The 23245-nt window shown below is 35.6% G+C and overlaps 1 long non-coding RNA gene across 1 annotated transcript in view; it reads right to left on the bottom strand.

Moving 5' to 3' along the window:
- Positions 1–6286: 6286 nt before the first annotated feature.
- The window catches only part of LOC144854465 (uncharacterized), a 73747-nt gene continuing 56788 nt past the window's right edge, over positions 6287–23245 (bottom strand). Inside the window, exons 3-4 of the long non-coding RNA XR_013614613.1 lie at positions 14304–14508; positions 6287–6417 (exon numbers count right to left, since the gene is read on the bottom strand). This is a non-coding gene — a long non-coding RNA (uncharacterized LOC144854465). The remainder of the gene's footprint in view (positions 6418–14303; positions 14509–23245) is intronic.

The raw sequence follows: 23245 nt of genomic DNA, 5'->3' as shown, positions 1-23245 counted from the left end.
GAGAGATAGCCCCCAAAACCTCGTTAGCATGGTCATCGAGATATAGCCCCCAAAACCCCGTTTGCATGATCACCGAGATATAGCCCCCAAAATCTCGATAGCATGGTCACCGAGAGATAAACCCCAAAACCTCGCTAGCATGGTCATCGAGAGATATCACCTCCCCCCCCCCCCCTCCCCCCCAAAAAAATCTCGCTATTATGCTAGACACTTTTGACGTTGTAAGGTTGCAACGGGTGTTCCTAGCCTATATTTCGAACTCTCAAACGTTCAGTACACAATCAAATCCATTTTACTCCAAGGAAAATATATTTGCAACGTGTGTGTACAATACACATCACAGTTATACCATATTTGGAATTAATTATATATAGGCTGTAATAATGAGCATTTTTGGAGACAATGAACTCTCGGCGGCGGGCGTTCCCCAAGCTTCGTCAACAATGGAGCTATTGTTGATGGATTCAAAATGTTGCTCTGTGTCGGATCTTAATCCTTCTGCTTATCTGTATCTGTATTTCAGCTGTGCTAATCATGTCCAATACATTAACAACATATTTGAAGAAAGGTTGTCAGAGCTCATGTTTTAGGTTTTAACTAAATTTATATTGTATAATAACAACTCCATTGGTCGATTTCATTTTCTGCACGTTTCTGTACTCCGACGGTCACAGAATTAAAAACTGAAATGTATGCATTTCAGCTGTTGTAATCATGTTCAATACATTTTAATGTTAAAACAGTATAACATAAAGAATGGTTATCTGTGAGTCGTTTCAGTATATCTTAACTAAATTTATTTGGAATGGGTCGATTTGGTTTCTGTTTTTGTAAGGGTTGGTTACAGAATTACCTAAAATGTCCATGTTTCAAAATTATGCAGCTTCTGTATGCTTTATATGCATTATTTGAATACAGCTACTAGGCCTATATATAAAATGAAATCATGTGTTAAAACACTATTTTTAGTGATTATTTAACGAAATATAATATTTAAAAAAAATAAAAATATTATAATCAATGTTCCGAGGTACTTATTCCCAGGTACGTACATCAATGTCCAGGTACTTACATATCGATAATATTGTTGATACCTGGGAATGAGTCATACTATTTATTACTTCATATGATACGCGCAGTACTGCGTCATCATGTGTCATCCAATAACGGACATCAATTTGATAAACTATATGATTCAGTATTATTAATCTAGTCATCGGGAGAACTACATGACTTGTCTTTCGACAAACAACCTGTCGTTTAATCGCGGGGTGTAGCCAGGAATTGGGTGGAGGTGGAGCATGGTTAAGAGAGAGACCATCTGAGTAAAGATGAAGATATCGTCCATCGATAATTTCTTTGATCTTGACTGCAATTATTAGCTGAGAGCATTCGTTACGAATGTTCCGACGTATAGGCAGGTATACCGTGCACCCTCTCCATCTATACATCTATATTCCGACGTATAGGCAGGTATACCGTGCACCCTCTCCATCCATACATCTATATTCCGACGTATAGGCAGGTATACCGTGCACCCTCTCCATCCACACATCTATATTCCGACGTATAGGCAGGTATACCGTGCACCCTCTCCATCTATACATCTATATTCCGACGTATAGGCAGGTATACCGTGCACCCTCTCCATCCATACATCTATATTCCGACGTATAGGCAGGTATACCGTGCACCCTCTCCATCCACACATCTATATTCCGACGTATAGGCAGGTATACCGTGCACCCTCTCCATCCATACATCTATATTCCGACGTATAGGCAGGTATAACGTGCACCCTCTCCATCCATACATCTATATTCCGACGTATAGGCAGGTATACCGTGCACCCTCTCCATCCATACATCTATATTCCGACGTATAGGCAGGTATACCTTGCACCCTCTCCATCCACACATCTATATTCCGACGTATAGGCAGGTATACCATGCACCCTCTCCATCCACACGTCTATATTCCGACGTATAGGCAGGCACCGTGCACCCTCTCCATCCATACATCTATATTCCGACGTATAGGCAGGTATACCGTGCACCCTCTCCATCTATACATCTATATTCACCATGATAAACTTTCGAGATATCATTAAAATATACAATTGATTATAATATGTATTTATATTAGGAAGAGGCTATACTACTATTTTATGTGATCTATTATATGCCTTTTCTTGGTATTTCCCCAATATTTTATATAAGTATACATTATTTGTTATTCAGGCACGAAAGATGTGATAGTATAGACTAGTAATGTCGAGGCCTAAGATTATTATAGAGGCTTACTTAATTAACTTTGGTAAACCCATCTCAAATCTTGCGTCGTATAGTCATATAGTGAAAGAAAAAATAAATATCACAATCATATTCATATACACCTGTCGTCTTTCATAATGCACCTATCTATATTATTTCATTGTTGTATCCAATGTCGGATTATGTTCTTGTACTTAATATTAGGGTTGTTGCCCACTCGTACATAGGCAGTGCAATGACTTGGAAGTTGGTATAGGCATAAGCTAAGGAAACATTTTCTTTGGTCAATGGTAGACTAGTCGAAATTGGGAATATACCTCATATTTTGATTTGCGGCAGAGTATCAGATTGTTCGTCCTACTGTTGTAAGTCATTGTAATTGCAGGGGTTTCACTAAAGCGTGGTTCCCACTAGCGACGCAACAACGTATTGACGCAAAGTGTTGTATTGCGTAATCACAATGGGAACCAACGACGCAACAGTGCTGCCAACATCACAGATTTGATATCACGCAGGCGGGGGAAAACACAATTATTGGCATTTTCATACGTCGCGTTAGGTTGCGTTGCGTTCAACGTTATTCGTTTTTAACTTTAAGCCTACTATTATTTCCTTTTTTTTATTCTTTTTTTTTTCCTTCATTTTGCTCAAGTTGCACGTAGTGTGTCTTTTTCATTAGGCCTATATTCAAAGGGTATGGTGTTGGTATTCTTTTATCCTACACAGTCAGTTGTGGTAAATAGTTGGAATTAATTCCCTCAATCGGCAGACGATTTAATCCAAAACTTCCCAATAAAAAGGTTAATTCTAAACTTCCACACTCAACCCACTTTAGATCAAAACAGGAGTAAAATCTTGGGAAAGACTTTACACCCCATAGCATCGACGGAAATAATCCAAAACATATTGCTTTTGTCCCCATCGACCAGTTTCCTACTCTGTATTACTTTGACGTCAGACAACTTCAAGTGTTGACATCTTGACCTCGGTGTTGCTATGGTTTCCAGTTGTTTATTCCAGTTTTATAACCAAAAATAGTTTTTAGCATTTTATTGGGGATTAGGTGCTATCTATTTTTACAGCCATGTTTACGCTAAGCATCATTATATATTATTTACACACGTGGAGATACTATTTAACATCACTCCCATGTCAAGGATCAAGCAGAGCGTGCCTTTACGTAAACACGCTAGGCCTATATGAACTTTTACTCCTTCTCGTAAGCTTAGCATTCTGCTGACAAGGTAAACAGATGATGAAATTTGTAAGGGAACTAAAATATTGAAAGCCTCAGCAAATTTCCACTTTTGGCGCACAACGCAATGACGTACGCGCAACATAATGAGTTTTAGAAGCGACGACAGTAGTTTGGATCATACATCATTCAACGTGATTGGTCAAATTACAGGTTGCGCTTAGACGTTTAAAATTAATCATTCAAAGCTAAATAAAAATATCGATCTCATTTTCTTTTACAAAATTAAACATTTTTTCCTGATTGTTTTTGTATTTAAGACAGGACTACAATGCAAAATAGGTTTTCTTTTACCTTTATATATAATTTCTATGGTGATGAACAAAAATGACGACGAAAATTAGATATAGTTTGTTTATGTATAGAATGAATGATGATTATGATGTTAATCTTAATAACAATTATTGGCATGGTGATGTCAGCAACGCTCTGTAGTTATATAAAAAAGAATTGCAAAAACAAGTTTAGGCCTACCACTAAATTTAACCCAAACAGTAGTTAGTAGGGAGGCCTAAGTTATGGAATACAGATCAGTCAAATACAGTTCAGAAGAAGGCGTAACACCTGTTGCTAAGCAAAGGGCACGTGAAGGGTAAGATCGTCACGTCTACGAACTTTACATCCGGGAAGTAAGAACTTGGTCCTAACTTAATAAAATCAAATCTAATTTTAGTTCTTTTAAGTTGCAGTCCTTGATCCGCTATCTAAGCAACGAGACGGCCTGAAACAAAGGCAAATATAAAATCACGTGACATGGTGGCTTCACGCGGGCTTCATTTACAAAAACAGGAAATTGGGAGAGGGGATTATGGGTACTAAAAACGACAGCATGGAAAGGGATCAATGAAAAAAAGATACGATCAACGAATACGCGAACTGGTGTAAAGTGAACTGGATAATCCGCATGGATTAATAGCTTAATCCACGAATCGTCGGATTTAATTATAAATAAGTATGAAATAAAAATATACTGCACGGGATTAAATTGGGTTAAATAGCTGTTCACGGGAGTAAGGTTTTATATTTCTTTCTCGCCGCGCATTTGGTGAAATTCGAGTGACACAGTTTTATTGCATAGGACGGACTCCTACAATCAAATAGCTAGCTTGGATAAGATAATCACGGAATAACCATCAACTCCTATAAACAGGATTACATTTATTCTGTAATGTAAACCAAACTGACACAGGAATTACCTGGACTGATAATGTACTGGAAGAAGAATGGAGACAAAACTATATCCGGACTGAATGTCCTGAACAAAATGACTTGACTGAATGACCTGAACAAAATGACTTGACTGAATGACCCGGACTGAATGACCTGAACAAAATGACTTGACTGAATGACCCGGACTGAATGACCTGAACAAAATGACTTGACTGAATGACCCGGACTGAATGACCTGAACAAAATGACTTGACTGAATGACCCGGACTGAATGACCTGAACAAAATGACTTGACTGAATGACCCGGACTGAATGACCTGAACAAAATGACTTGACTGAATGACCCGGACTGAATGACCTGAACAAAATGACTTGACTGAATGACCCGGACTGAATGCCCTGGACTCAATATCCTGGATAGAATGACCTAGAATGAGTGTCCTGGAATGAATGTTCTGGACTCAATATAATATATAGTGTTTCATGATACGGCCTACAAACTTGGTCGTGGTAACATTATTAAATTAATTTAGCTAGTATCTGTACGTTTGTATTCTGCACTCCATCAATCTCCATGGTGTCATTTCTGTGTATAACCATTCATTTCCGATCTGATGAACTGTTCGTTCTCCCGAGACTCATAACTCACATCAGTTGTGTATACCCTAATACGATTCTGTGACGTTACAAGGGAATATGACGTCATAATTCCATAATATATGAGTGTTGCCTATAAGGATGTGTAAGGGGGTCCTATGTAGCATCCGTTTCAGTGTTGTTGTAATAATTTGAATTAAGACATTACCAATAGAGACTGAACCATGGCAGCAGCAACTGTCATCTATCAATTGTCATTAAATTCACTGTTTTTATCATAATTGTTTCATAACTTTAAGGTGTCTAGTTGATTTATATATCGCATATACGAAGTTTACATTCAACAGATAAATAAGGTACCAAGGATCATTGCGTGTGTTGCGCAGCTCTTGACAGAACTTTAAAACACACTTGATTACGTACACGCGTACACATCATATAATAATGTATTTATTATACGTTTAGACAATGTTTGCTATCTGTTTCATAGACTTTTAATCTTTTTTTAATTTCTTAATTGGTATAGATATTTATATGAAATAGTTTGCAATTTATGTAAAGGCCTTTTGTAACAAAAATCCTCAGCTTTTTTGGCTACTATTGCATTGAATTGTTTTGATGTTTTATATATTCAATGTTGAAATAAAGATAATGAGATATAGGGACTAATGGTAACATACTTTGACGTATAGGCTATGTGGCGTTTCATACGTATAATTTAATATTTGAGCTGAAAATCGAAACACCGACTGGTGGACAATTCATAACTATAGAGACTGTAACAAACGATTGTATTCTGAAGCGAGTAAAGATAATGATAATATCAATACCTTTCAGTTTCATAATAACATCAATAATGATACTTATAAACGGGCTCATTTAATTCCCGCCATCGATATCGTACCGAGTGTCGGAAAACCCCAAGTAAGTAAAATAATTAAATAACTATAACAATCACAAGTAAGAGAAGATCAAACATTACCATAATTCATGACGTCATATCCTACGTACAGGGCGCACACAATGACGTACACAAGCGACGATGATAAATCGCTTGTGATTGGTCAAATCACTTACGTGCACGTCGTCTTTGCGTTCACCATGTCATAGTCCTCTGTATACCTAGCGAAACAAAAGACAAAGACAATTAAGAAAACGGAAATAACAAGAATTTGTTGACAAGGTGAAGGTAAATCGAACAGGTAATTTTAATGTAAAAAAAGGAAATAGTAACGAAATTAATTAAAATGTTGGTAGACCAAAGACCACCTACTGTACAAAGGAGTACGGAGCCCGCTGTGTTTGTTCAATAAAAAGTACAGAGCGGACAGAATGTAGTATTATTCCGGCACAGTTTGTGGGCCGACGGATTGCAAAGCGTATAACCAAATGGGTATACGCTCCGTTAAATTTAACATGTATATTTCGTTACTCTATTAGTAATTACACGGTACGGACAAATGTAAAGATTTTCTTTTTGACTGGATCGTTCGACTCACGCGGAAACCAATTTCCCTAAGAATCAGTACCCGTGAAAATACTTTAACAGTTCGGTGTTAGTGTGACAATAAACCCACGTGTGCCACGCGCACCTGTTCTCACCTGGAACTATTTTTTTCTGTTTATGACACGAGGATTTCTACTATATAATGATGTAAAAAATGTATTTGCTTTACACATATTGTTTGGAAGCGCGAACGATTTTCTATGGGAAAACGTAGGCCAGGAAATCTTAATAAAATCTATCTAAATAAAAAGACCAAAATTAATATAGAAAAGGAGACAGAGTTTCACTTTGTTGTTTTATAAAGGAAAGTCACCAGTTCCCACTCGACGAAACGCAAGAACGTAAGCGCAACGCAAGCGATTGACCAATTACAAGCGATGGATTATTCTTGCGTTGCGTCTCTAGTGGGAACCACGCTTTCTAGAGTCAGTCGTGATGATAGAAATAACTAAATTAAACTAACATAACGTGAGAATGATTTAGTAAACTTGTCCAAAACAACGCGAAATCGATCGGGCACTGTACGCTGTTATCGAAGCTTAAAGACCGATTAATTTATTAAAGATCTTTTTCTTTTCGAAACGCGATCTATTCGCGCTGTTTAAGACATGGTAGCGGACAAGTTGTTTTGATCTGAAATTGCAATAATTCTGATAATTTAATGCTAGTTGGCACTTTTCAATCATGTTTAAGCTTCAGCTATAAATCCATAACGAGGGGAAGATAAAACAGACACGCTGGGCAACGGATTAGTTTCACCCGCATCGATGGCCAAGGACAGTGCTTGTGTTGCCTAGCCCTCGCTTGCCATCTGCCGCTTAAATACTTTACAAATCTTATGCATGTAGTCATCTCTCTTGCGTTTATTCCAACAGAATTACATGTATCTGTACCAATAATAATATTGAATACGAGAGAGCTGACTATCAGATAACATAGTATACTTTCATATCGTCATTCAAGTGGAAAGTTCGTTACATTTCTTGGGACGAATTTTATCACCGTTGGTACAAATGCATTTTTTCCGGTCGTTGATATGATTAGTTTTAATAATTTATGTGTATACCGGTAATATAATTTTATATTATTGAAATATGGCGCAATTTCGCAGTAACGATGACGTCATACTAGTATAATAGCTGAATGGGTATAGGCCTATTAGATATTTTTTCGACAAAATAAAAATGGTGATATTTATCGTCAATCTATGTTTTTTTAACAAATGTCTGCAAACACGCAATATTGATTTAAAATTGGCCATGTCATTAAAAAAAAACAGCAAATGGTGAAAGAAAGTAATGCGGCCTAAAACATTGTAGGGACGTGAAACTAACACTTTTATTAGGCCTAATCACGTTTGATCAGGATAGTCAATTATTGTGATGTGACTTTGAACTGTAAACGAACCATAAATATAATTGTGTGCACCTTCCCCGCGTCCGTGTGGATGTAATCGTGTAGCCACATACGTCCCCAAGAATGACCTCGGAAGTGGGAAAACACGTCGTGGTTCGTGAGTGCCCAGCTATGAACTTGAGGTACATAAACATTGCCAATTCAGGTTCTATAAATGTCCTCATCGCCATGAACAATGATCCAATAATCGTCCCACCAAGCCGTTTTCCAAATATAATTTTTTTTTTATATATATCGCACTCTCTAATAAGAGTCTAAAAACGAGGTCAATAAAAATAAACACAAGTAGGAATAATTTCACTACCGATTCTGCAGATTTTCAAGATTTATTTACCCGGTAATCTGTATTCTCATGAGTGTCATTTTGCAGCACAGGCCTCCGTGTCAATATCCACTTGCCATCTCTCATGTTTGCCTTGTTTTTATGTAAAATTCGTAATTATTGTTTGCGCAAACTCGTCATTTGGTCGTGCCTTGTTCGATTTAGTTACGAGATGTCACTACAAATTAAGGACTGCTGTAAATACGGCTCTGTTCCATAAAATTAAACTTCTAATTGAGAAATACTACCCCTCTGTCTGTTTTGAAACGAAGAAAATATATGGCATTGTAAATCATATTTACCGGTTTAAGCGTAATAAAATTAAACTTTACAGTAAGAAAATTCCGTTTTACTTTGTCATGACACGAAATAAAATAACTGAGGTATAATGTGTGTTGAGAGCTATTAGGTGTAATATTGATGAAGGTGTATTCTTTGTATTTGCTCCACCCTTTCTCCTTCCAAGTTTTTTGCTTCATTCAGCAGCCCTATTTCGAAAAGTGAACAATTTGTAGTTAAATTGTGATCTTGTTTTGTTGTTTTACTTTACTGCTGTTTGTGATCTTCGTAAACCCTTCTTCATGTCATTCCTCGTGTTAATGTTTGTATCAAACGATTGTCCTTTATCAAATGAATTCTTTAGATATTTTTAATTTCTCAATATGATAGAAATTATTTTAATTTTACTAATATTGTTTTATTCAACCTGTTATTGGTGCTTCACTTTTGCTTCGAAACAATAAATAAAGATGGCGATGACACCAATACAAAGCGTAATTGTAAAGATTGAAATGACACCAATTTATTTGCAGGGGATGAAGATGTTGAAATCAGCGATATACCGCAGGAGTCGGCATGGCAGGTTTTATGAATTCGTTGTGCAATTCGCTGCAGTAATAGTATGGTACATAAAATACTATCAAGTTTAATTGCATATTTGGAACATGAGAATAAACACGAATAACGGAAAAGAGAATAAGATCCTGGTATTAATAAATGAAAACAACTTTGTAAGTGTTTGTTGATCGGCCTATTATTGTCTCAAATGAAAAAGTTTCAATTTTGAAAATTGATAGACTTTTTATATACATACAAATAATGGGAAAAAATAAGCATAGGCATAAATACCATGTGACCTATAACTTAGGTTAATAATAAATATATGGTAATTTGGGTTATTGAAGAATATTTGTTTTTTTAATATATTTTATTTTTGGCACAGTTCCAAGAAATGAAATTACCGTCTGTAAACATAATAGTTTTTGGCGCTTAAAATGTATTTTTAAATCTTAAAATAAATAGGCCCGGAAATGCTACTTTATTATGCATTTCTGTCTCGGTTGTTTTTCACTTTCAAGTATACCTTGTTGACGTCACTATGTCACGTGTCAACTCTGTTATTAGTGTTTGTGGATGTGTACTTATTTTGACCTTGCAAAACTCATTTGAAACTTAAGCCCTGGCACACGACCATTCTTAAAGTAATAATAGCGTGTTGTGTTGGCGCTACTTAAGCCCAGTGATGTCTTCAAACACTTTTACATAACAAAAGTACTGAACTTTTAAGAAGTCTAAAAGTGTAAAGACACATCGTTATGAAGTGTTTCATTTTCTCTTCCCTCTAAATTTAAACTTGATTGTACAGTATTACTGTTGTAAATGGAAACGTCTTTTTCAATTGTGCCTCTGCAAATCTTATACAATTAATTTGGAAAAAAGTACCGTAATAAGATTACTGAAAACTGAAAAAAAAAAATAAATATTATTTTACTTTTGAAGAAATGGAAAGAATGAAATATAATGGAATCATTATATTTCACGCCCTATATTAAAGTCTATTTCTTCCAATAGCAAACTTCTTACCGTTTAGCAAACATGGAAAGTTTTTTTCTTACAATAAAAATATTAAATGGAAAGTTTTTTTCTTACAATCGAAATATTATATGGAAAGTTTTTTCTTACAATCGAAATATTAAATGGAAAGTTTTTTCTTACATTCAAAATAGTAAATGTAAAGTTATTTTTCATTCAATTGTCAAATGGAAAGTTTTTTCTTCCATTCAACTGTGAAATGGAAAGTTTTTTCTTATTCAAAATAATGAAAAGTTTTTTCTTCCATTCAAATGGCAAGACAGTTTGTCTTTTTCCATTCAATTGTCAAATGGAAAGTTTGTTTCTTCCATCCAAAAAGCAAATAGAAAGCAATCAATTAGTCTTATTTGGTGGTTGAAGAAAATAAAAAAGTACGACGGCCGAAAATGTGGGACAGTGATCGCGTTGTGTGACCGTCGTCATGTCTCCTTGGAAAAATGGCAAATGTTTAATCCTTCTTACTTGCCAATTTCCCGTGTATTAACATGCCGGTGGTAGCCGTTTGAAAATTATCACAAACAACTAAATTGAAACCAGTCGATCGTCCCAACAGGAAATCATCATTAATAGATTGGTGCTATGCAACTTACTGCTCAAAGTTTTATTAATGGTATAATAATTTAACGTCAACGACATCGGATGTTTTTAAAAAACAGGTTTATTTTCAAGAATTAATTAATAATGTCCAGCAGATTAGACATGTGTAGAATGGACAGTTTCTACTGTGACACATTTAAAATATAGATTTAGGCTAATTTTATAAACAGAGATTCATCCAATAAAACGTATTTTCTATGTTGGGAGCGGGAGCAAAAGTTGCGAAATATGCTATATAGTTTAATAAATAATAGGCCTACAGGCGAATTGTGTATTGATAACACTTAAATACGAAAAGTTACTTTATATGCCTGCTCACCAAAAAATGCAGTATATTATTGAATAAAGTCTCTGAAAAGGGGAAAAATCTAGTATAATACTATAGGCCTAATACATTTTGATCTCTATTCTCTAACATAATGTTTCTAAAGTCATTAGGCCTACACCTGTGTTAATCATGTACCTGTAATGGCGTCCATACTTGATTAAGACAAACATTACAATTATCACATCCTCACGTGACCTAGTTTACTTTGTTGACAAGTTCATTAATATTAATTTTAAAATAACAAAATGTTCGATTATTGCCCATATGTGATCGTAACCTCAAACCCCGGCAGACACCATCTGCTGTTTATTAAAGGCTCTTTGAACTGTTTTTATTATTTAGAATAATTAAACATTATGTTCCTATTTGCATAGTTATTATGGGAGTACACAAGTATACAATTGTATGGTTGTGATAAGGGTTTACAGGTAATCTAAGTGCAACTTGGGGTTTAAGCTCACTCGATGCATGCTTCTGTTCAATACAGTGACGACGACACACGTTGCAATAACCCTATTCAGCTCAGGTAGTAGCAGATGGTTTGACTGTTTGATCAGTTTTTGTTACCAGTGAAAAGAATAGGCTAAAAGCCCCTGGCTAACATTGTTGAGGAGCTTTATACAGGGTCATACCTTTCCCGAATTCTAGTTCAAACAGCACGCGACACCATATCGACGCGTGGCGAATCATTTTCTCTATTTTCTTCATGAATGGATCTATAGAAATACAATCCCAACAAGCTTATCGACGAGTTTAAACTGATATACGAAATCCACAAACAATAGGGTTTACCTTAATAGCCTATATAAGAAAATATCGATGGGTATGGACGATGACCAGCTGCCGTAATCCGATAACAGTTTGATTTGGTCGTCTTCGAATGCGTCCTTAAGAGGGGTAAAATTGAATGACCCAAGGACGATGTTTTGACCCAAACCGGCCTAGAGAATATGCACCTGCAAAGCAGTCGGAAAATGATCTAGTCTTGTATTCAATCACTTTACAAGAGAATTGATAATATAGCAAGCTGCACACTTAAGCAAGGTCAATATGTAACTACAGCTAAGAACGAGTGCTTAAAATGTATTATCATGTTTTTAATCTTAAAAACATCTTAATAATTCTTAATTAATTCAAATAAAATAATAAAGGACGGACTCTACATCCAAACAACTATTTTTCAAGCCTCTAACTGAAGTGGTTTACAGTTATATTACTGCTTCATTTCTTCACTATCTTTCAATATACCAGGCCCTCTCATCTTTACAAATTCGTAAATATAGGACGCCAAATTGAAAATAAAAATGTGGAAATGATCAAATTTACGAAAGTGAGAGCAAAATGACATAAAACATTTAACTCGCAGCAGATGCTGTCTGCTAGTTTATATCACGTGATCATGTCAACAGACATTAAGTGATTCCTTGCGGCAGAAATAAAAGTCTTTCAAAATAGATAAAATGACCAAATAATTTTGAAATTGAACCGTTGAAAGGTAATAAATAATTAAAAACTACAATTTGTCGCGTGCCACAATCTCTCCTCGCCAACTAAATTAATTAGATAAAATACGGCAGATTGAGCACGATAGGTTGATGTGCTCATATTTGAACATGTTTATAGTTTATTGCGCATAAAATGTGAAACAGGTGTCATCTTTGAAGCGTGGTGAACTTTAGCCACGATAACCACGCGAGGGACACGCGTTTGAGACTGGCACGTGTTCTGTAAACTTGCCCTCATTGAGTTCGCTCACGTACGGAGGTTACGATTTAACGGTCAAAATAACGTTTAAATCGCGTCGTCCATTTTCGTACAAGATCACGACCTCTATTTGTCGTTATATTGGTATTGAGAAGTTTTTAAACTCGCATTGCTTCAACGAAGACAAAACTAAGTATGTACCTATATACTTCAGCCTAACGCTAATCGAAAAGGATAATTAAATTGCACGGAAATATTGGTCAACAATATAACAAAAAAGTAAAGTATTTCAGACTCTATTTTACAAAAGACCCATTATTTTTTCAAACGATCGACCTGGTTTATTCTCGTGGACAAACAGGTGCCTAAATTAATCAACACTAACTGGAAAATCCAAACACATATTTTAATATGTTGGGTAACTCTTCGTATATAATGGCAAAGATAATAAACAGAAGCTAACGCTTTCTGTTGTATTTTGATCTTCTGTTTACTAACCGTCGTTCCCCAGACTCTAGTAATATGAATGGTTGCTAAAGACACCGCCAAAGCTCGGCGGCGGCAGATGGGTGAAGTAGTCACGAAAACGTAAACACGATGATAAATTAGGCTATAATATATGCGATCGTTTATTAACAACACACGACATTCGCGTGAGTTTCCTGAAGTTATTAAAAGACATTAATGTGGTATGTTACTTGGATAATATATGAAAAGAGAGGGACTCTTGTTTAATGATAACGCTTTATAATTTTTTACCTGTGTGTTCAAATCCATCTGATTAATACACAATATAATAAATAAAGGAAATGACATTATGACTAGTGCTTGTTATGATTAGTTTACAATTGAACCTTCTCCATGTTTGAACTATACATAATATAATTACTAAATCCATTCCTCCCATTTTCCATCAAGATATAAATTTGTTAAACGTCACTCCCTTCGTGGTTTTCGAGCCGCCTCTGTTTATTTTTACTGGAAAAAAAATCCGATAATAAAATCGTAACATTCGATTATGGCACACGTCAGGAACAATTTATTGCATTTATTTTAAATGATTTTCTTGAAGTTGAAAATGTATGTAAGCGATTCATTCAGTTTCAGACTGGTAACATGTCGATGACCTACTAATAATATAGTACAGTATAACTAAAACAAAAAACTTTGCCTAATACGGTTAATTACTCTCTGTTTATTGCAAGTATAATGAGCGTCTCCCTGGATGCCATGACCAACCAATGCTGAACCTAATAGCCTACCTCTAAAAAGTATGGAGGAGAATTAATTCTTCCATGCATCTTTCTTTCTTTTCTTTTTTTGCGTGCATCTTTCTTCTTCTTTTTTGTTTTGTTTTTTTTGCTGCTGCTAATTGATACGGTATTGGTAAAGAATGTTAATGTCTTCGTAATTCGGCTTTGTTACCAGTTCTGGTGACGAACACGGACGGGAATTAAACGAAAACAACTGCAAGACAAAAAGTTAGGAGGACTAATTAAAGCAGAACGTAATTGCTACAAGATTAAACATAAATACACATTATGGTTGTCGTGTGGCTGAGCGCTTTAACTCGTGTCTCGTTCTACACGTTATGGCTGTCGTGTGGATGAGCGCTTTAACTCGTGTCTCGTTCCAAACGAAGCAACCTGTTTGATTTTGTTTATTTGTAGTTGATACGTCGGCTATAAACACTGCAATTACTTTCCATTTTTATTTATTACATAACGTATGCCGAAGACCACAGCATGGTCTATTATATATTCAGAATGGTAGACGGTTCCCTTTCCTTTGGAATTGGACAAATAACGGTATTTTCCTCATAATCGAACTGAAGCTATTCTGGTAAGCGCTAACCAGGTTGAGGTGTTTTCACCAATGTCATTCTATGGCATATGGTTCGTAGACACTATTTCTAACTCCATATACAATAGCATTAGAATGACCTATCCAATGGTTAAACACATCGAGAAAAACAAGAGAGAACACCAACACGTATTATTAGATGAATAGGCCTAAAAGTAACATATTTTATCTCTAATTTTATCACAGTTTCTCGTTGTGAAAGCACTCCCTGGGGAGCAACCACTGCGAGGAATAGTTATAAATAGGGCTAAATGCTAAGTAGGTCTAGGCCTAGATATCGGACAGAGGAGGATAATAAAGCTGTTTACAATCTATTCTTGATGACTTGTCACATTGTATAGGTACCTGTAGAACAAAAGACGTGTTTGATTTCTAGTAAATAATTGATGCCAAGAAATTGAAAGTCGTTAATACTCAAACTAAGTTGTATTGAATTCACCAATGGGAGCAATTGAAAAGATTCTCTGCCACGCGACCATTTTTTAATGAGTCCATTCAAGGCGGATCAACGTATAAGCCTGGCCTCGATTTCATTCAATTTTTCAACTCCATTAAGGTTAAGATACAGTACCGGGTATATTAAAGGGGGCACAATTGAGTCAAATATGCCACGCGACCAGAATTTATTTGGTCTTTATATACGGTACCACTGGGTTAAAAAGAATTGGACTATTGGACTAACACTATCAAACTTTATGTGACAAAAAAAATGTGATGTGCCCTTATATGGGCATGATGATGTCATATCACTACCATATTTAAGCATATCACTACCATATTTGGGCACATCACAAACTAGTTTGATAGTATAGACAGATCTTTAGAATGGTGACGGTCAACACTAACAGCATGTATCTTGGTCAATCATCAGGACCTACGTAACTTGTACGAAACAATTATAAAGAACAAAAACCAAATCTCCAGAATAATTAATAATAATATTATCACGAACTACTACTACTACGAACGTTCATGATCAGTGTATGAATCCACTCATTAAGTGCCCCAAAAGTTCAAAACACTATATTCTAGAATAATAATACTATATAAACAAAATCAAGCAATTAATTATTCTCGTTCATGAAAGACACGCATTTGGATGTGATTCCATTTGAATGACACGATCCGTCATTGAAATGAGTTTTCTCCCGACTGAATAGGGTCGATTTTTGTAATTATAAAGTTAAATATTCTCACATCTAAGAGCAGCTATTGTTATGAAGCAATTCGGTGAGTAAATATTTAACAAGGCTGACCTGTATATAGTGGCTAGATACTGAGATACCATCAAGTACCCACGCGACAAAGGTAATGTACTGCCACGCTCTATACGTCAATCCCCTAGTCACGTGACGGATACTACTTGTCAATCTGCCTCATTTAAGCTAACTATGTTGACCGACATCTTTTTCTCAAGGTTTGAGACATTAGTGACAAAAGGAAGATGGGGATGATGACGATGATCATGATGATAAAATGATGATGATGATGATGATGATGATGATGATGATGATGATGATGATGACGATACAGATAAAGATAGGCCTACAGATAAACTTTATTTCATCCTTCACAGGAAATTCACAAGGTTGCAGTTCCAGAATACAATAATAATGATGATGAGAAACAACAATAATGATGATACTGATCATGATAAAAATGATGATGATGATGACGACGACGACGACGACGACGATAATGATGATGATGAAAATAATGATGGTGATTTTGTTGGTGGCGCTGATGGTGGGGATGATGGCAATGGTCGTGTAGTAATACGGTAGTTTGCTTGCGTGAAAAATCCTAACTGCTTTTTTTTTTTGGTCGTAACTTTTTGATAATTTTGAAATTAATTCATTTGCGTTGAAAATGTTAAATTAGCCATCAAGTTCAGTACAAGATTGGTATATAAAATGGCATTACAAGCATCAACATACGCCACCACTCGACCGATATAGCATCAACATACGCCACCACTCGACCGATAACAATATTGATCCTCTTATACGTATTTGTGTAGCTGTCATCTGTGTATAGTGATGATCTACAATTATACAGTTTTTGATAATAATCGCATAAACTTATTTGACTATCGCTGTTATAAACACAGAATCTAGATTTGTAAATTACCATACTATTTAGTATTGGTGTGTTTGGTCATAGAGATATTATAGTATCTATGATATCTCTACGGTTTGGCTGTTCGTTATCTGAAGTTGTATACAATACAAGGATACAGGATATTATAGGCATCTAACATGAGATCAAGATAACCTGTTACTTTGGTTGTCTCCCTGATACATTCTTAAATGTTTTGTTTTGTTATATTTATTGTGGATCAAATACATTTTCTTCTTGCAGGTCTACAAAAAGTTCAAATGTAGGTAGCCATTGCTGGTGTACACACACCTAAGAAACAGGTTATACTTAACACTATCCGTTATGAATGGGCCACGCGACACACCTGCCACTCAAACTAGATCTGACCAATCAAATGTCGTCTTTTACAATCGAATTCGCCAAACTTTTCCTCAATGAATCAGGAAAAAAGAGTTTTGTAAAGGTGTAAAGAAATTCACGACACTAAATTAAGAAAATAATTCTAAAGGGGGATAGCAAAAAAAGACAATAGAGTTGTGCCTTGGCTATAATCTACATTGTTGGATTCGCGTGGCAATGAGGGCTAATTATTTAGGCATCTGTTTGCATGCCTTGCCTATTGTGTCACGCTAAGATAAAGATGAGGGTTTGCTTAAAACCAGGAGTTAACATCAAACTGAATGCTTAACCCGAGAAGTACCAGTGCATTAGTTATTTGTTGTTGCTAGGCAGATTTTCATAACACATTAATGAATATCGGATCCTGCACGATGATGATTGGAGCCTTATTTGTGCCTTTCGGTCTACCAGTACCAGCAATTTCAAAAACACGAATAAATTAGTTTAAACCTCTGAAAAATGATTTTGAAAATCTACCTGGATGTAGGCCTACACAATAATTTTTAAAACAATATTACTTAAGGCTAAACATGCCCTTATGTTGATGTAAATGCTATATAAATGTAATATTAGAACCGTATACGTGGAGGGTGCACCCTTTTTAATTTCATAATAAAACTGTAAAGCGTGGACACAGCGTGACTTGACCAATCACAAGATCCATCATGATTGGTCAAATTCTTGCGGCGCGCTTACGTTGTTGCGTTGCGTCATTGTCGTGCGTTCAAGTGGGAATCGAGCTTAAAAAAGGAGATTTCATTTTCAATATGAACAAATAAAGTATTGAAGTTAAGTACGTTTGGAGGAGGTAAAGTTTGTCAATCAAGCAGGCGAATTGTGATGTATATTCCACCACCTGGTGATTACTAAAGAAACCTCAAAGGTAGAATAAAAGAGGTGGTATGTCAGTGAAGTTGTTAGGTACATAATAACACGCTTATCCCCCTGTGGCATTCTCGCGTGCCGCCGGATTATCCTCCAAAATGGCTTTTAACGGATTTTGGCATTTCTATACACTACAACGTTTTACTTGAATAGCCCACCTTATGCCGTTATAATCAGCTATTTAAGAAGTGTTAAAGATTACGTGTACCTCGAAAACTATATAAGCCTTCTTCCGAGTTAAAAAAAATGGCGTCGAGAGTTTTTATGCATAGGCCTAAATGATTTAAAGACAAACTGAAAATTTGAAATATTAGCGAAATTTGAACATTAATATAAACATTATATGCTTATTATAAATTAAAGTATTGAAGTGTGCGACACAGTTTGCTAGGTTGTGTTCTTAGTACCGGTACTTAATATAAAATGAATCTAAAGAAACATAACAGTTTCTTTGCTGTTTGTGGTAACCTTGTCGCCGAATAATCTCAAGTGGCCAACAGATACGATATGTAGGACTCCATGTTGGTAGCATTGTAGTTCACTTGATAATAACGTGTTTATTTCGGGTCGTAAGGTAAAGTTACATCCGGGACATATTATCACAATTACTTATCAATACCCCAAGCGTCTCATTTAAAAATTTTCTCCATGACAACTATAGTAATTTCTTTAGCAAAAAATACAATATTCAAACACTGCATTGGTCCAAAGTACGGTAACAAACAAGAGCGTTTTTTTATTGCGATACCTAAATTTACATTTATTTACTCAAATAAGTGAATAAACATTATTCGGCGTGGGTACACTTGTAGGTGAGTGCTTGCTATCTCTTATATGGACCTAGGCCAAATATAAACGTTTTCGTCTGCAAACAGAACTTGAACGCGAACGGCACGCGACGGCGCGTGCTTGACAGTCTATCAATTGGGTCACGCTTTGATAGTAAACGTTTCGGCGCTTTTAAGGGGAAAGGTCTGTTCCGGTATCTAAAGTAGACCTATTATGTAGTAAGTTAAGATAATATAGCACTTCACCTGAGAATAATAAGTCAATACAAACAGGTGCTCAATGTGGTTCCATATCGTAAGGTAAAATCTTAAGCGTGGTTGTTGGGGGTAAGGTGGGGAGAATGTAGGCCGCGCCTGCAAAGTGTCGTCATACAATATCACGAGTGCAACTCAAAAGAGAGAGAGAACATTTTGAGAATTGTGTTATGTATGGAGTTGCACTCGTCTTATGTTATTATCCAAAATTATTTCAGTGAACATTCTGACATTTGGAAATCATCTTTTGAGATGTCCAGGTGTCTTCGGACCTTTGAGGTGTCCAGGTGTCCTCGGACCTTTGAGATATCCAGATGTCCTCTCGGACCTTAAAAAATCGGAATCTCCCTACATTAAATATGCACATAAACACTATGTTTGGCACTGCGATTGAATTCAACTCCTGGTTGTTTTGGTAAAGGTATTCGATGAGGATCAATTCCAGCATCTCTCTTCAATTTCATTTCTTAACCATGTTAAATTTAAAAGTACGTAAACACAGTTCATTTCAAACTCACAAAATAAACTTTTACTCGTCCGAAGTCGTCAGTGTATGGCTAACTCTTCAAAATGTCTGGACTAACGTATTAAAGATAGACATATTTACCGCAGGTATTTTATCGTTTATATAACTATTGTAATAATAGGATATAATGCACGTCACCTTTGGTCCTGATAATGATTATACCACAGTGATGTGAGGATGATAATGATAATAACACGAATAATAATTATGATAGCACCAATTGGCCCTATAACATGATGAGATGATGAGTGGTTCGCGTGCCGCGATCACAATAAAATTAAATTGAGTTAAAGGTAATTTTGAGTTGACGATAAGAATTTACGAAGAAGGTACGGTTAGTGTCACATCCGTTGTACTTTATTCTTTTGAAAAACGGTTGTACTTATATCATTAGCGGTATGTATCACACAAACACATTCAAGTTCGTAAAGTACGGGTCCCCCCGAATGTTTGTTTTTTTTCGGTTAAAAATGAGGACACGACTGAACCAATCAGGACGGTTATACAATTAACGCCAATGGTTATAAAACCCTCAATAAAGACAATAACTTTATTTCACAACAAATTTTAAAAAAGACAGCAATGTGGACTCTTTTAATCAAATAAACCTATTTTGTATGACGTTTTATGTGCACGAATATTGTATATACCAACTGGCATTTTAGTCTCAATGGAGTTTTATTAATAGACCTACCGGAATAAAACCACAACAATGGCAGAAAAGCAGAAAAACTTGGAAGTAAACAATTTTGGAATAAAAACAACTTCTGGGCGAGTAACTGTTGACGTCAGAAAAGTCTTTATAGCATATGGCATGCATTGTCAAGTTCTTATGAATTTGTTTATAATTCTAAGATGTTTTTAAAAAGGTGGACGATACCATTCATTGTGTAATAGTTCTAATAATCATTTCTGACTTTCAGTAACTTGTTTTTCATCAAATAATTAATTTAATAAATAAATAATATAGGCCTAGTAATAAGCATCGCTTTATCTAGGTTATATTAATTGTGACAACACAAACGTACAATCACTATCAGGCTCTTTGTTTTTTTCGTAATCCTTTCTGAAATATTAATCAACAGGTTAATTGATCAATACACCTTTAAATAAAACAAAAGACAGGTTTATAACAATCGATGTTGGTAGGATTAAAATGAATTTGATCAATAAAGCTATTGAATACAATATCACGTCTACACGAATCATCACACGGTTTATTCTTTATCTCTTTATGATCGATAACATTCAATAATCATGATGAGTCAATCAAATACAGGTACATCAAACAAAGAGAAACATGCAAAATGAAAAATCAAAAATTAAAACATGAGGTATTTGAATATGAAATCATGATCTTACGATAAATGTACCATCTGCGTTGTATAGTAACAACACTACGGAAAAACATTTTACGTGCGGGTTGAAAGGTTGATAAAAATGGTACGCGCACACAGCAACTCTAATGGTATCAGTGGCAAAATAGATTGAGAGTGATTATCCTAACCAGAGATAATGATGATGATGATGATAATGATGATGATGATGATGATGATGATGATGATGATGATGATGATGATGATGATGATGATAATGATGATGATGATGATGATGATGATGATAATGATGCTGGTGGTTACGATGATGATGATGATGGTTACGATGACTGATGATGATGATGGTGAAGATAATGATTATAATAATTATGAAGATGATAACGTTTGTTAACTGTTAAATGATATGTGATGCAGAATAAATAAAATTTTAAAAAAATAATAAAATAATTTTTTATTTAGATGAATGTTAGCGGTTTTCGTCGACATGGGCCTAAAGTGGCCGTTCAAAGGTGAAGGTCTATAAATCCTCCGTTATTCATGTTATCAATTCCAGTATCTTTGTTATTATGCACACACAATACAATCAAATAATAAAAAGATATTATAATGTGTAATTTCCCCGAGGGAATTCCCTTTTTAATGTTGGCACACCTGCCGAGGAAACAGGAATAGTCGGTACAATGATGGATGTGTATTGTTAAATGTACGACATCAACACAAACATGATAAGCTACCGACATGACGATGCTACAATGATGGGAGGAGGAGGTAATGATAGGATACTCGTGATTAACAATTGTAATGATGGCGACGAACTGACGATAAAGATGATGAATTATGACGTCACCACTAACTATGATTTTAATAAACATTAATATGAAAGGAACATATTATGTGTGGATAATTAAAACACAAGGAGACCCATATTCAGTATAATTATAAAAAAAAGAATAAAAAGTCGTTTCATGGTGATTACGATGATACAAATGATATTGGCTGTGATGATGACGATGATTTTGATGCAGCTTGCGATAAGTTCATAAACTCTAGTTGATATCGAATTAAAAAGGCATTATAAGAATCCATATAAGAATTATACCACCATAAATATTGAAGAGACGTTACGGCCGTTTGTCTGCATGAGCATAACTCTATATCACCCAGAGCTAAGAGCTTAATACCAGTATATTTAGTAAGTACGGACCAATCCAGCAGTCTCTGCGGCGTACTCGAAGGTACCACAGTAGTGGCAATAAGTAAGTACTTAAAAAAATATGCGGGTAGAAACAAGTACCCATAAGTATAAACAATTTCTGGTATACAAATATTGAGCAACCGCGATTGATACGTGCACACAGGCCCAAGGGAGATCATTGCAGGCCTACTTTTAAAATGAACGCGTACATATTACATTGTTTAATGTGAGGTCATTGACATGAAATGTGTACATTAAGTTGATAAAGAATATGCTAGTGGAATCACGCCAAAAGAGCATCATTGTTACAATCTTCATTTCTCAGAATCATCTATCATCTAGACCTACATCAAACACCATCATAACAATATCGCCCAGACACACATAACACTACCCCACATCATAAACACTACCGCCTCATGACACTATACCATCACAACACTACTCCGCATCATAAACACTATCGCCTCATGATACTATACATAACACTACCCCACATCATAAACACTATCGCCTCATGACACTATACCATCACAACACTACTCCGCATCATAAACACTATCGCCTCATGACACTATACATAACACTACCCCACATCATAAACACTATCGCCTCATGACACTATACCATCACAACACTACTCCGCATCATAAACACTATCGCCTCATGATACTATACATAACACTACCCCACATCATAAACACTATCGCCTCATGACACAATACCATCACAACAATATCACCTTATCATTAACACTATAATAACACCATCATAACACTATCGCCTCATGACACTATACCATCACAATAATATCACCAGCATCATTAACACTATAATAACACCATCATACACTATC

This window comes from Antedon bifida, chromosome 10, assembly GCF_963402885.1.
Source record: "Antedon bifida chromosome 10, ecAntBifi1.1, whole genome shotgun sequence".
NCBI lineage: Eukaryota > Metazoa > Echinodermata > Crinoidea > Comatulida > Antedonidae > Antedon > Antedon bifida.
This window is presented reverse-complemented; position numbering and strand designations above follow the sequence as displayed.